This window comes from Ascaphus truei, chromosome 7 (genome assembly GCF_040206685.1).
Source record: "Ascaphus truei isolate aAscTru1 chromosome 7, aAscTru1.hap1, whole genome shotgun sequence".
Lineage (NCBI taxonomy): Eukaryota > Metazoa > Chordata > Amphibia > Anura > Ascaphidae > Ascaphus > Ascaphus truei.
In genome coordinates, this window is record NC_134489.1 from 76,393,583 (window position 1) to 76,407,323 (window position 13,741).

At 41.6% G+C, this 13,741-nt stretch overlaps 1 protein-coding gene across 11 annotated transcripts in view; it reads right to left on the bottom strand.

Moving 5' to 3' along the window:
• MYO3B (myosin IIIB) overlaps positions 1–13,741 on the bottom strand; it is a 410,453-nt gene that overhangs the window by 385,851 nt on the left and 10,861 nt on the right. The window lies entirely within an intron of this gene.

Consider the following 13,741-nt stretch of genomic DNA (forward strand, 5'->3'; position numbering starts at 1 on the left):
ATGAATAGTCTTTTGGAGTCTGATCTCAGGTGATAGGTACTGCATGTGGTAGGGGTGAGGAGCTTGTTCAGGTAGCTGGGTAGCTTGCCCAGAAAGTATTTGAGGGTGAGACAGGAAAGGTGAACTTTGCGCCAAGACGCTAGTGATGACCAATCTAGTTCTTTGAGCATTTCGCAGTGATGTGTGTTGTAGTTGCATTGGAGAACAAAACGACAAATTGAATTGTAGAGGGTGTCAAGTTTGCTAAGGTGGGTTTGAGGAGCCGAGCCATATACTATGTCTCCATAGTCAATAATTGGCATTAGCATCTGCTGTGCAATACGCTTTCTGACCAGGAGACTTAGGGAGGATTTGTTCCTGTAAAGTACCCCTAGTTTGGCATAGGTCTTGGTTGTCAGGGTATCAATGTGCATCCCGAATGTTAAGTGGGAGTCAAACCATAAGCCCAGGTATTTAAAACTAGTGACAGGTGTTAGGGTGGTTTTAGCGTTGGTTCTAATCAGGAGCTCAGTCACTGGAAGCTTTACAAATTTAGTCTTGGTCCCAAATACCATTGTTACAGTCTTGTCAGTGTTTAAAAACAGTTTGTTTTGGGAAATCCAGTTTTCGAGTCTCAAAAAGTCAGACTGAAGTATGTGTTGAAGGTCAGAGAGGCTATGGCTGTGTGCATATAGGATTGTGTCATCTGCATACATGTGTATTGAGGCTTCCTTACAAGCTGTGGGAAGATCATTAATGAACACTGAGAAGAGTAGGGGCCCCAGAACAGAGCCTTGCGGGACACCACAGGTGATATCCAGGGGGTTGGAGTTAGAGCCTGAGATGGACACATGTTGGGATCTTCCTGATAGGTAGGACTGAAACCAGTTTAAAGCATGTTTCCCTATTCCAGAGCTCTGGAGTTTGTTAAGCAGGATAACATGATCAACTGTGTCAAAAGCCTTATATATAACAATAGTCAACACTTACGCCCCTAATGACAATCAAGAATCTTTCTTCCAAGAGCTAAAAAGTTTAATCCTTTCCATCCAGAAAGACCTTTTAATTTTAGCAGGAGACTTAAACGCAATTATGGACCCAAATTTAGATAAATCCCCCAGTCTCCCACCGCCACAAAAAATATATCCCTCTACCCGGGGTCTCATATCTATGACCAAAAGGAGCTGCTATTGGTAGACTCCTGGAGATTAGTAAATAACAAAGTAAAGGACTTTTCCTTTTTTTCTCACCCCCATAATAGCAATTCTCGAATTGACTATATCCTATTAGACCAACAAATTAGTGATAATATCTCCTCAGCAGTAATCGCCCCCTCTGCTTGGTCAGACCATTCTACACTTATAACCAGACTAGTAGGTCTCACTCCCAAAAATAAAAAAAGGTCGTGGTCCTTGAATGAATCCCTACTATTGAACCCACAAAATCTCCAATTAATAGAAATACTTTGAAATAAACAATACCCCAGAGGTCTCCTCTTTTACCCTGTGGGAAGCCCACAAATCAGTGATAAGAGGCAAACTGATTGCCCTGGCTTCTCGGAAAAAAAAAGAAAAAACAAAACAAATTGAAACACTAACACAAAAACTATCAGAGCTAGAATTTATTTACAAGTCAAACCCCTCCCGGAAAAATTACAGGCAAATAATCTCAGTGAGGGGTGAACTAAACCTTTTGTTAGTGTCAAACGCAGAAAGAGCTATAAGATGGACTCAACAGAAATACTATGAAAAAGTAATAAAGCAGATAAAATGCTGGCACGTAAATTAAAGCAAAAACAAGCTAAAGCTAAAAATTCATAACATCTACACTAAAAATGGCTCAGTATCTCAAAACCCCAAAATTATAAGTGATGCATTTAGGGACAACTATACATCCCTTTACAATCTACCAGGCCTAGTGGGAGACTCGGCTAAAGAGAAAAGAGCAATATAGATTAGGAATTACCTAGCAAAATGCCGACTCCCCACTCTAGACCCAAATGACATCACAAACCTTGAAAAAATTATAGCGCCCCTGGAAATTATGGAAGCAATAAAATCCCTGAAAATTGGGAAGGCCCCTGGTCTGGATGGATTTTCTAATCTTTATTACAAGAAATATTCCACAACTCTCCTCCCATTTCTTACCAAAGTATTCAATGAGATGCAACTAGGCCTTCCCCCTCCTAGAGATATGCTCCAAGCTACCATAGTGGTAATCCCCAAAGAGGGGAAAGATCCTCTGTTGTGTTCTAGCTACAGACTTATTTCGCTGTTAAATACAGACCTAAAACTATACGCAAAGATCCTGGCCAACAGATTAAATAGTATCCTCCCTAAATTGGTTCATCCGGACCAGGTGGGGTTTGTCCTGGGCAGACAAGCCCTTGACAACACAAGGAGGACAGTGAATCTAATACACGTAGCAAACCTTACAAAGTGCCCATCTCTATTACTCTCTTTAGACGCAGAAAAAGCATTCGATCGATTAGATTGGCAGTTTATGTCAGCTACGCTTTCGCAGATGGGATTCACAGCCAAAATTTTAAATAGTATAAACACTCTATACTCCACACCAACGGCCACTGTGAGGACGAACAGCTCTTTGTCTGACCCCTTCCCAATATTAAATGGAACTAGGCAGGGGTGTCCGCTCTCACCTTTGTTGTTTGCCTTAGCCGTAGAGCCATTAGCATGCCAGATAAGGATGAACCCCAATATTGCGGGTATTTCTGTTGGTCAGGAAGAATTCAAAATAGCTCTTTTTGCGGACGATATACTATTGACGCTTTCAAAACCTCTCACATCCCTCCCTAAACTTTTTCAGGTTCTATCAGAATTCGACTCACTTTCAGGTTATAAAATTAATCATTCCAAATCCATGGCCCTCAGTTTAAATCTCCCTAAAGAATTAGTAAAATTTCTCCAACTAAATTTTGACTTCAAATGGAACGCGAACCATATTAAATATCTAGGGGTTCAACTAACAAAAAATTATTCTACTTTATACAACGCAAATTTTAAACCCTTCTTTGACCAGATAGTCAAGGACTTAGCCACTTGGAACCCATATATAATATCCTGGTTTGGGAGAATAACTACTACTAAAATGAATATTTTACCTAGACTCCTCTATCTCTTTCAAACTCTCCCGGTTAAAATCTGTCAGAAAGATTTAAATAATATTCAGAAGAAATTTTTGAAGTTTGTCTGGCAAAACAGGCGACCTAGAGTTCGCAAAGATATTCTTTATAAGTCCAAATCAGAAGGAGGCTTAGCTCTTCCAAATTTACAAAACTACTATAGAGCAGCTCAATTAGGGCAACTTGTTAGCTGGCATTCAAACCCAACCGAAAGGAGGTGGGTCGAGATAGAGGATTTGATCTGTTTCCCATGCAGAATAAAAAATCTTCTCTGGCTCAACAAAAAGTCTAGACCACCCGAGAGTTTCAAGAACCCGGTGATATCCTTTGCCTTTAATATCTGGGACTCCCTCACATCCAAGTTTCAATTAATCGGTACCCCTTCCCTCATGCAACCCCTATTCTCGGACCCCTCTCTTCCTTTTTACACAGAAAACCCGCTCTCCCATACCTGGGTTCAAAAAGGACTCACGAGAGTCAAAGATTTTCTCGTTCAAAGGAAAGTCCCCCCATTCGCTTCTCTGCAAACGAATCATGATATCCCCTCTTCCGATATTTTCAGATTTCTCCAGGTTAGACATTATATCCAATCAGCCTATAAATCAAGCCAACCCCATACTTTAACTCTGTTTGAGGATTGGTGTTTACACCAGCCCCACACAAAGGGCATCATCTCCAGAATTTATCAAAGTCTATCCTCTATCAAGAGCAATCAAACCCCCGATAAATATATGGTATCCTGGGAAGAAGATCTTAATGTCTTTATAGATCTCGATACCTGGAAAGACATCTGGGAAGCTGCCTCCAAAAATTCATCGTGCGTTGTAATAAAAGAGAATATTTCCAAGTTAATATACAGATGGTACATGACTCCTGCCAGACTGCACTCTTTTCTCCCAGGGGTCTCCCCACTATGCTGGCATGGTTGTGGCGAAGTGGGGAAGATTCTGCATATATTCTGGTCATGTCCCAAAATCCAACGAACATGGACGGAAGTGTTCACCTTAATACACAAGATCCTAGAAATCACTGTCCCACATGACCCAGTATATATATTGTTAGGCAAGCCAATAGCCAATATTCCCCGAAAAAAAGCTAGAGTACTAGCCCAAATGTTAAATGCTACACGGTGTACAATTGCCAAAAATTGGAAACAACCTGCCCCCCCCCCCATCCTTAAACCAAATAAACAATAAAATCTGGCATATAGTTTATATGGAAAAACTCTCAGCCTATCTGAACGGTTCTACCTCGCGATTTTCTGAGATTTGGGCCCCCTGGTTTCGCCATGCAGGTATATCCCCATATATAGATTAGAATATTCGGAACAGAGTGATACATGTGGTAACTAAATTGTTGTGTACAATGCTATATTTTTACAAATGCTTCCCCTCCCCCACCTCCCCACCCCCCCTTTTTTTATCTGTTATATGTTTTGTTAATTTTTATTTTGTATGAAAAAATGCTCAATAAAAATTCAAGTAATAAAACAAAAAAGAGAGACATTCTTAAGGTGGATCACTCCATGCGGGAGCCACCCCACGCAGAGGCGGATCATGACAGGGGATCCCCCATCTGGATCAAAGGATCTCAAGTCCAGCTCATCTGCGCGCCCTGGGTGTGGACACAACCAGCAGGTACCTGCATCATACACCAAGTGCACCAACCCTCATCTCATCTTAGTGGGCAGCGCTGTCTCACACTTGGGTGGGAGGGGGACTCTTGGGACACTTGGGACTCTGGAATATATGGTGTGGGGTTACGGCCTATGAGGCCCAGTGTTACAGGGGTGACACTAAGGTTGTTGTTTCTGATTTATGTGTTGTTCTTATCTGCATGTAGTAAACTGGTTAACCATAACCCGGTGTATGTGGTTACTATATGTGGGTCCTGTGTCAGACGTCATTCTACAAACTAGAATCATGCACAGGTGGAGGCGCTGTATATTGTGAGTATCGTTCCAGAGGATACACCCCAGGCTCTCAACTGGCAGAGGTTCAGGGATCCTGTGAGCCTGACAGGTAAAGCACCACACCTGGTAACACCTGTAGATTTCCCCACAGGGTCTCTATCTGCGATTGGGGGGGGGGGGGAGAAAGTGTGCTACACACATATATTATTACTATTATTTTATTTTTAGCATTTCTTTATAAACCGCCAACATATTCTGCAGCGGTGTACGATTGGGAACCAGAAGAATATAAATTACAAACAGAATGACATACCAAATAAGAACAAAAGAGCACAGACAAATACAACAGGTAATGAGAGCTTACAATTTAAGGTCAAATTATAACACTCAGAGCATCAGATGCTCATAAAATAATCAAAGAGAGGGAACAAGCAAGACATGAAGGGAAAATTGAGGTCAGAAAGAAAGTAACATAATCATCTTTCCTTATAATCAAGGCATCATTGTTACAGTGGTTACAACGTGATATTTGTATGTGTGCTTCCCATGGGGATCAATGTGATTCAACACAATAGAAAAATCAATAGCAGCAGATTTTCCACAATGTCCCAAACAATTCATCAACATCTGTTTGTGTTACATGGATCCCAACATATGGGCGAGAGGCAAGAGAACCCATGGGGATAACCTAGCGTTCATAGGCAAAGAAATGATAAGCAATTCACACAGGCAATCAATCAGAGAGATCAGTGGTATTTCTGAGAGTGATACACTCAGTATATATTTTTTAAGGTCAATCAGACACAAGGGAGTTGTTCTTTTTGCTACTTCATATCAAGTAGAGTGATAATATAATAGTTATATTTTTTCGCAGCAGTCCACTACTGTTTCTTGCGGTCCCATTGTATAATGTATTTTACTATTACACATTTTTGTCTTTTATAGTTTTGCTGTCAAAGCAGTTTATTGATGATATTGATAATGACATATAGTGCTTAGTAACTGATCTTAATACAGTTTATTCTTGATTGGGTAGGTACAGCACACTGAAATTTGATTAACGGTTATAATCTATTTGTCCACATCCTAAATGTAAGTCCTAGTGTAATGTCTTGGTTAAGTAAAGGGAATGAGCAAAAACATTAAATGAAATTACTGCAGGAACTATGACTAAAAACAATATTATATTCAGACTCATAGAAAATCAAACATTATGTTATTGCATGTGATAAGATAATAATTTTAATGCATTGCATATGTCAGTTTATCATCCTGTTTAAGTGCATTAAACTAGTATTTATTTAGGCTTTGTCTATATCATTATTTGTATCTGTAAAAAAAAATTGTAAATGAGACAAACGCCAATGATAATTAATCCAGGTAAACAGTATGATTCTGTATTGTATTACAATTTTCTGACCTTTTATCGACTTTAACATTCAGTAAGATATGAAAAAAAACCAGTCAGGATTAATATTATACTGCTTAACTAGAGATAGTTAGTAGGTATGACTTAGCTCAAGGGTTGCGCAATCTTTTTTCCCCTGCGCCCTCCTGCCGGCTCTCTCCCCATCCTTGCACTCCCCCCACCCCCCCCCCCCCCACCTTACCTTGGCTCCGGCGTTCTGACGTTACGTTGCCATGGCAATGCGGTGTCACGTGACCCCCAACATCGCGTTGCTGCCTCCAGAAGCCGTCTGAGCCGTCGCTCCCACGGCATTTAATTTAAATGCCTTTGAGAAGTGCGCCACCCCCACAGAGACTCTCACACCCTCCACCCCCCAGTTTGCGCACCCCTGACTTAGCTCATAGTACACCATGAATGATACAAGTTTCCTGCCTTTCACGAAAATTGGTTGGGGTAATTAATATCTTATATAGCAGGGCATTTAGATATAGGGGTTCAAAAGTCGTTAATAGTCTGTGGAAGTCTTTTTTGTTGGTTAATGAGTTACATAGGGACATAATTGTAAGTATTGAAATAGATGTTTGCAATGTTTTAATGTGTTCAGCCTGTATTTCAGTGAATGTTTTGATTTGTTCCCATTCATCAGGTCTTTACCTTACTTATACCAGTTGAAGGTGTTGTAATAGTTGACAAATTCTTTGTTGATATCAGCTGGGTTGATATCATATGATGGGTGAGAGAGTTATTGGATGTCATCAATGGATATATATTTGTGTTAAAGGTTTTGTCCCAGAGTTTCCCAGTGTTACGCCGGTGCTGCCCGCAGACCAGACCCGTTCCTTTTACTGAGGTGAGGAACGTATAGAAGCACGCACCCGCAGCAAAGGGAGCGTGTCCGGAGTGTGGTGATTTGGCGTTGCCAGGCCAGGTGTTATTTAACTAGCAATACTTGCCGGTACCGGTGTAGAAATGCCGTTGTCGTTGCCGTTAGCCAAAGTCTGGGATTGGAGAATTCCGGAAGGTCGTTTGTCCAAGCAGGGGTCGAGAGCCAGAGAGAGACGTCTGCCAAGCCAAGTCGTAACCTGAGAGAATAAGAGAGAAAACGCCAGAGTAGTAATCCAAGTGAAAACTATGTCGAGCAACGAATGATAGGAAGGACTGGCACTATAAAGTGTGGCTGACCAATCAGAAGTGAAGGCAGACCTGGAGGACTGCGTGGAGCCATCCTGGATAGGTTCCCTTGATTGGCAGGCAGGGAGGACTCTTGTCTTGACAGGAGATCTTATTCCTGTGTTGGGGGCGGGTCTTCACTGCCAGAGCAGTGAATAAATTAACTTCGCCCGGCGCGCGCTGTTCAGGCGCGCGCCCGGGCAACATGGCGGCCGCGTGAGGTACTGCTGGGAGATGGGGATGCCGAGGATGACGGGGAACCCCCAGAACCGCCGGAGGTGAGTGGCGCTGGCGAGGGACGCGCGCCACGGCAGCAGGGGTAAATATAGGAGCAGAGGAACCAGGGCGCGGACGCCGCGATCCCTGATTCCTCACACCCAGCCAGTATTCTGTCTGCTGTGTTCCCCTTATCGTAGTATACCTGGTTAGTCCAGCGCATGGCTTTCTCTGTGTTTTCTATTGAAATACTCTTTATTTCCTTTCTGGTCTATCCATTTTAGCTCTAGTTGACTTTAATGGCGAGTTTTAGTAGGATTGATCGAGATTAGTTTAACATTTAGTGTTTTCATTTTTTCCTCTTACTTTTTTTCTATGCGAAGCTAAACGTTTGCCTCTTATGGTAGCTTTGTGGGCCGTCCATAGAGTGACTGAGGAGAATTAGTCATTGTCATTAAGACTAAAGTATTGTATCAGAGCCTCCGAAACCGTATCTCTGATTTCAGATACCCCAACATTAAATCGTTAATTCGCCATCTTAAATTATTTAGTGTTTGTTTAATATCCTTCAGGATAGTGATTACCGGAGCATGGTCTGTCAGGTTTCGTTCTCAATATCTGATTTAATAAGATTCTCCACTGTCCTGTGATAGTAATACATAGTCTATATGGGTATATTGGTTGTGAGGGGCTGATTAGTATGTATAGCTTCTTGAGAGGGGATTGGCTCTACTCCATGAGTCCACCAGGGCATTATCTTTCAGAATAGCTTTCAGTGTTGTAGAGTTTCTTGTGGAAATGGGGTGTTCCCTATTTTGTCTCATAGCTCTATCCTTTGAATGGTCTAGGATGGTATTTATGTTGTCCCTCACAATCTGATCTCCCTTCATGTGTTGCATTATAAAGGGGAAGACTTGTTGTTTGGGGCATACATACTAACCTCTTTCATACCTATTGTTCTGTCTCCTCTTTCAGGCCAATTCCTGGTTCACCCTGCTGTCCTGGCAACCCTCCCTTTCCTCTTCTGAGACTTGGGCAGCCCCTCCGCCCCTTGTCACTTGGTGCAGTCCTAGCCCCTATTTCCTCCTTGTCTGGTTGCTGCCCCTTCCTTTTCAAGCCAGCAGCCATTGTGTGTAGTCGTCCCTCACTGATTTCCCCTGAGTTAGCACTGTCTTTTTACCTTCGTCTTATTCTGCTACCCTCAAGTCCCTTATGTTTTCTGTTTACCCCCTCTAATAAAGTTTCAGAAAATAAAGAAGGACTCTGTGTGCTGGAAAAGGAGATGAGTTGAGCTGCCTGTTTCCATTCACTAAGTTACAGTAAGCCTGGGACAGAACACCTATCTTTCCCACCAAAACCAACATTCTGCCTTCTCTGTCAGTCTTGATATGGTCTACTGAGAAGGGAACATTTGTTCCTGAGTATGACTACGCTGGCTTTTTTATTATGCGCTGAAGAATGAAATACATGTGGTATGCCCCACCTTTAAGCCTCATAGTGTCCACTACTGAGGTGCATCTCCTGCAGCATCCCTATGTCTCCTCTTTTAGACTTAAGATCCCGGAATGCTAATCTTATCAGGGGTGAATTCAGACTCTTTACATTTAGTAATATGATAGAAGTGTGTCTATTTCCTGCCATTTATATATGGTTAGAGTATTATACATGAGACTTTGATTTGGTAGCAACCTTCTAGGGTTCCTCCTGTTGTGTACCATGAAACAGCTATGAGTAGCTCCTTTAGTGGGTGAAACATGTGGAGGAATAGGGGGGAAACAAAAAAAAAGGAGAGTCAACAAAGTATTGGGAAGGACCCACACTTATGTTGGGCATTTGTGGGTGGGGTAGATTTTTAGAGTCATTTTTTAGAGTCCACGTGGTAGGTTGGAGGTCTGGTCGGACATTTTATGTCCACTTGGCACTTTAAATGCTATGGTCATTACGTTACATTTATTTTTATTTATTTTTTAAGAACAGATATTCAATTTCCCTTTTTGAAAACACATAAGAACTATTGTCAACAGGTGGTAGTTGGTCAAGTTGACCTTTTTATGTGGGCAGTCGAGGGCATGTTGTGCCCATTCAACCTCTGTAGTCTCGAGGAGATAAAGTCCATGAAACCATCGCCAGGCGGCTAATGACCTAGCCAACCCTGGGCTTGTCAACAGTCTTTTGATATCTCTTCATCTGGTCCCTCGAATTCAAGTGGCGACTGAGGCTGCCACATCCCGTTCTGCAGTCTTTGATTTCCTGGTGCTTCTTGTCCATCCCTCTGTCGGTGGTTCAGCTGTAAAGGTAGTTTGTTTACAGATGTCTGACAGCTCTCCCAGTCCTAGTTGTTCTAGGAAAGCCTTCCCTTGCATTCTTCACGGTAGCTGTATTACCCTTGTGGGATGCCTGATGGTGAAAGCACGACCAGTACCTGACTCCCTTCTTTCTCGGAAGAGAGGTGATCTCTCTGACTTCTCTCCTCTTTACGAGGGTAACCGGTTCCAAGTCGCTGAAGAACTGCAGGTCACTGTCCTCAAATGTGATGGTTGATATGTTTCTGGTTTTGTTTAGTATGTCTTTTTTCACAGAGAAAAAGTGCAGCCTTATTATAATGTCCCAGGCTCTGCCTCCCTCCATATCTCTTGGTCTTAGCGCATGGTGGGATCTGTCTAGTACAAAGCTGTCGTCAGAAGTGGTATCAGGAACCAGGCTCTGGAAAGAGCACAGAAGGTAGAGCCTGATCTGCTATGGGGTAATAGTCTCTGGTACATTTCTTAACCTAAGATTGTTTCTTCTTGATCGATTTTCTGACTCCTCCTGTGATTTTTGTATAGTGATTATTTGTTTTTTTTTCAGGTCTTTAATAACACCATTAGTCTCCACTTGTTTCTCAGGACTTCCCCCAGGGCTGTCTCTAGTGAGGAGGTTCTCCCTTGCAGGGTTGTCACCTCTGTATTGATCCCTGACAGGGCGCTCTGCAGTTCCTCATGGAAAGTCCTCCTTAACCCAAGTCCTCCAGGACCCAAACCTTTAGGTCTCTCCTTACTCCTGAGTCACCCTCCATTCCTGACTCCGATTCAGAGCTCTGTTGGTCTCGTGGCGAGCTGCCATCTTGTTTTTCAGGGCAGGCAGTCGTAGTCTTTTTTTTTTTAAAGAACAAAGAGGACTCCGGCCTTTGAGATTTCATGGACTTGAGGAGCATCTTGTCAGTGCACGTTATGTTCAGGTGGTAGTAAATATCAAAGCTTTAACTCCTTTTAGCTGCTGTTTGCTGTGTCATGCGACTGGAGCTCTCCCTTCATGCTGCCATCTTGGAGACTGTCGTGAAAACGCCCCGAAATTCACCTTTCTAATGAAACATTTCAACATCTTCAAATCGCATCAATACTACCCACTTCAGGAGCACGTGCTTTCTTCTAAAGCATGTTCTGCCAGTGACGGAACTTACATTGTCTTAATATCACTGGAGTTCTTGCTACATACTGTACCACTTGCATTGTATGCACTAAGGACCAGATTCAATAAAGTCCACAGAGCGTTCAAAGGTGAATGTTATCACTAAAAAAGTTTAAGACAGCTTCACTGTATTCATTATTGAAATTATCAAGGCAACGAGGCAGTGGACAGGGTGAAGTGTCTGTGAAAGGGGGGGAGGGTACATTTTGTCAAATATGTAGATATGTAGAACATTTTTCACCAAATAAAGTATGCACCTGTTATTCAAGAAGCTTCAATATGTGATCATCCCTGGGCCAATTAATATATTTATTTAAACTTTTCTTTGTGTCTGCTACTGTGGCAAACTGTCCTGTGAAGCTGCCTACTGTAGATCAGTGGTTTTCTACCTTTTTAGATCTGCAGAACCATTTGAAAATGTATAGTGCATTTTCCGAACTCCAGGCCTATTATTCTATACACATAAAAATACTATTAGTAGGAAGGCTTATATTATTTTTAGATGCACAATAAAGATATATATATTTTTTAATGTTATAATTTATAACATTACAGCATAATATTTATTGCCCTGGGAAAGGAAGTGAAGTAAGCAAAATAAAAGAAAATGTCCCGCAGTACCAATATTTTCCCATAGGAGGCCTCACTTACAGACAACTCAGCCCACTGCATAGCGACAGCCAAACAATGAGGAAAGATCACCAAAATACTATTACATTTGATTTCTCACAAAACCCTCAAATTACTGTTTTGCCCAGTCTAAACTACCTCTGAGCTCAGAGAAAATGGCTCTCAGCATTTACAAGCCAAGTGATATTTAGCACTCATTTTTTTTTAGATAAATATCTCCAAGGCCATCAATTAATTCACACTGAAGATATTTATCGATCTCTGGCATATGCAAATCAGAAGTATATTGCTCTGTGCAAATGCATATATAATTCCTATTGAATTAGGTGGGGGGAAAAGTGAAGCGATACATTTTGACAAACACACAACAATATAACGGGCTTTAGTGGTGCTACTCCAAAATACACTGGAATAGGCAGTAAGTTACCGTATCTTCTTACCAAATATACATGTGTGATACATAGTTACATAGCAGATGAGGTAGAAAAACATGTGTGTGTGTTTCTACACTGAATATATATATATATATATATATATATATATATATATATATATATATATATATATATATGAGTCACTGTAGTAACACACGTAATATTTTAAACACTTATATCTTCCAAACTGAGAGCCAGATTGAAAAAATAAAAACAGTGTCAGGAAAGGAAAGAAGAGATCTTCTAAAGTAAGTTAAAAAAAATATGGCAATTAGCGTTGGGTGCTCTAAGAACGATCACCCTGTTCAGTAGCATTTCTTGATCTGGAGTCAAAGCCAATGAGAGAAAGCATCTAACACAAAATGAGTAATGCCTTTCTGCAGAGGTAGAAATGGAAAAGTAGCGCCTGCTTTTCTCTGCTGATAAACTTTATAGACACTCCCCATAAAAAACGTGATCCCTTTAATTCAACAAGGGGGTATTATGCTTGCGCAAATGGGGTTATCCCCTTCAGTAACAAACGGGTTAAAAATCTTCAATGCCAACTCCTCCCACACTCCAAGGGATTATATACACAGCCAGCCACTGATTGAGCCACCTGTGCTGAAGCAGGGATATCCTGAAAACCTGACCTGGTGGTGACCCTTGAGGACTGGAGTTGGCCACTCCTGACATAGGAGGTCATTTTCACATACATGGGGCAAATATGAATGCACTTTAACCCCTTCAGTACTGAAACGCGTTGCATGTCTTCTCTGTGCAGAAGCACCAGGCTACTGGAGACAGGTGAAATATCATATGTAACTTGCTGCCTAAGTTACTTACAATGCTTTAAATAGATAATAGTAACTGAGGAGTGGCTCACTGAGTAAGGACACTGATTCTGTAAATGGCACTGAGTTTGCAGCAGAGGGACATGGTTCAACTCCCGGTGTCAGCTCCTTGTTACCTTGGGCAAGACACTTTATCTATCTGTGCCTCCACCACCATGAACATAGATTATTAGCTCTATGGGGCAGGGACTGGGTCTGTAAAAATTCCTATGTGCTGCATACTGCGCACTATACTGTAATTGTGATGCAGTTTGAGTCCCATTGGGAAAAAGCGCTACGTGAAATAAAGTTACATAATCACATTAAAATTTGCATGAGCAAAATTGCTATTTGTGCAACAAATTTTGCCACTGTGCAGAGGCTGAGAAGTCTGATCTTGAATGGCAAAATAGTGACAAAAGGCAATTGTGTTTTTTCAGACTCACGATTAGTGACTGGTCACGTGTACATGACCTCAACCAGCAAAATATTCACTGTGACATTGCAGATGCTAGTTTTTTTTTTTTGTTTTTTTTCTCAAATGTCAGTAATAGAACTGATATCTGAAATTTTCTACAGCCTCTTGCAAGT